Raw genomic sequence first — 3063 nt, forward strand, 5'->3', positions numbered from 1 at the left:
TGAAATAGATTAGTTTCTTTATTGTTTTAAAAAGAAATAAATTTGTCTTGTATTTTTTAATAGTTTAATTACTCTATTGGTTTTTATAGTTTCGCAAAATTTTCAATTAGATCCCTATATTTTTTTTTTTTTAATTGGGTCCATGCACCAATTTTTTTTCAATTGAGTCCCTACACTTTTTTTCTTTTTATTTGAGTCCCTGTACCAATTTTTTTTCTTTTTAGTTGAGTCCCTATATAATTAAGTCAATTACTACCAAAAGGGACCTAATTGAAAAAAAAAATTGGTGCAGGAACCCAATTAAAAGGAAAAAAAGTATAAAGACCTAATTGAAAATTTTGCAAAACTATAAAGACCAACAGAGTAATTAAACCTTTTTTAATCTAATGATCTTATAATAAAATTTGTTAGTTAAGATTTATATATGGTACGGTGAATTCTACCCAATCCTTACTAAAATAACTTATAAATTACTTTCTATGATGTGTCACATTTTAATTAGATATTTACTTTTAATTTGAGTTACTATCTTAAGTATAGTTAGATTATATGTAATTAAATTTTTAAAAGGGATCAATGGATAATTTATTAAAAGATTAGAAAGTGATTTTTTTAATTTTCCAAATCACGTTAATGGTGACCCTAATCTTAAATTCTTCTTCCTCGTTCTTTCTCAATGTCGCTCAGTAATTCTTCCTCACCAGTCAGCCTCTCCTTAAGTCTCGAATGGCTGAACTCTAGAGTTCAAAAGTCACGGTCGTCGACTCCTCTGATTCGTCTCGCCAGCTTTGGTGCGTCTCCAATGCTGCGCTGTCGAGTCTGTGGCTCTCCTGCTCTGCGTCGTCGTGTCTCCTTGCTCCAGTGTATCTCTCGTCGTTGCGTCCTCGTCTGTTGCTGCTGTCACCCCTGCCCAGAGTCTGCTTCGCCGTGCTTGGACATGTTGGTTTTCTCTTTTTTCTGCGTTCTTGAAACATCCTAACAGTTTTTTTAGTTATTTAATTGGTTTATAATTTGACTACAATCAACGAGGCGGTGTTGCTTGAGAGGCGCGAGGATAAAAGAATGGGAGAGGAGCGAAAGGCCAAAAGCCATTACACAGGATTAGGATACATGTTCTAGAAATAATTTGGAGAAAAAGTCATATTTTAATTTTTAATATTTAAAAAATTACATAATTATCCATTTTAAAAACTAATTTAGTTATAAAATAGTCTAATCATAGTTAACCTAATAACCAATTAAAAAGTGACACATCACACCAAATAAATTATATATTACTTTACAAAGGATATGGTAGAATTCATCTTTATATATTTATCTAATACACATATTAAAATTTTAATAAAATATTAATTTATCTGATAAAAATAATTCTTAAGAATATCTAATGAATAAAAATTTTTTAAAAACCAAAATGTTTTATTTAAAATTCATGACGAATTTGAATGTGTAGTTTTGAAAATTTCTATAAAGAGGTTCCGTATTCATAAGTTTTTAATTATTTCAAATTATTATGAACCTTCATTTTCAGAAGACAATAGATAGAGAAGAAAAGGGGGCAAAAGAGAAAGAGAAAAGCCAATGTAGACATATCCGGAAACAATACTCAGCTAACCAAAGTTTGAAACTTCACCCAAGTTGCACCATAATTTACCTTACACATGATCTCAACATAATGTTGGTCAGTGAGAGTGAGACCAAACACTGTAAAAGCTGAATGAAATAAAATATAGAAAAAATCACTATTTGAGTATTTATAAGAAGGAGCAAATTAATAAAAGCATTGAGCTGAGAGAATCTAATTGATCAACTTTATTATCTCCTTCTAGCTAGCTGGATTCAGCTTTCTAGAACTTGGTGTCATCCGAACAAAGACATTTTAGCAAACTCAATAATACCTCCAAGATTTTTCACTAACAAAGAGCCTAGATTATGATCATTCATGTCTTGTCTTGAAGCACATGATTATTTTTCACGACAAAGTGATATTTTTGTTTTATTTTATTTTATCGACATACATAGAAGATAGAACCTGAATGCAAAGCAGTTATTAACATAAGTGATGAATCGAGTCTAGTCATATTTATGTCGCGAAATTTTTTTTTTTTTTTAAAGAAAGAGCTCAACATTCGAAGTGAAACATACAAAGGCACAAAGCTGAGATAAAGTAATAGACTAACCAATTCCTGTCATCTTCGGTATAGCCATCAATAACATGAGCTAGTTACCACACCATTCCGTAGCACAAAGAAACGTTTGAGTCGCACATTCTGCAACGTCTGCTGTCTTGTTCTGGAAGATTACATCATTCCGCCGTAGCTAAACGTTCCATATAATTGAGAAAAACCCAACTAATCAGTACTTGCGTACCTTCTTTTTCATAGGCATGGATCTCTAACTGTCAAAATGATCTTTTAAAGTGACAGGAGCTGTCCACGCCTGACCAAATTTTGTGATCCATACACAGTACACTTGTCAAAAGAACTCACACGCAATCAATAGGTGATGAATAGTTTCAACTGCCTTTTTACACAACACGCACACATTGTCATTTGGTTCCATAATTTCCAACCTACTGAGCCGCTCCTATGTGTTGACCTGGCATTTAGTTTAAAATTTGAGTGTGACTTTCTAAAAATTTAGATGACTCAAGAAAATGAATTAACTCAAATAACATAAATATAATTAATAGAAGAGTGATATTATCATTTTTATCATAATTGATAGTTTACACTTTTTATTTGCAATTTATCCGTATTATCTTTTATTCTCATTATTTTATTTTTCATAGTGAAGAGAATTTTTTTTTATAACTTAGATATCATATATAATAAAAAATATCATTATCAATTAGAAGTGTCAATATTCACTTTTATATATATATCAAATGACAAAAATTATATAATGAGTTTAGTTAGGTTTAATTTTAACTCATTAAATACAGTTTAAATTTTAAATTCAAACTTGTAAATTTTCGTAATTAACCTTAGATAATCAAGTTATTAATAAGTCAATTTTCAACAAATTTATTATCATAAAATTACCTTTTTTTTAAGTTTAAAC

This window comes from Arachis duranensis, chromosome 3, assembly GCF_000817695.3.
Source record: "Arachis duranensis cultivar V14167 chromosome 3, aradu.V14167.gnm2.J7QH, whole genome shotgun sequence".
Taxonomy (NCBI): Eukaryota; Viridiplantae; Streptophyta; class Magnoliopsida; order Fabales; family Fabaceae; genus Arachis; species Arachis duranensis.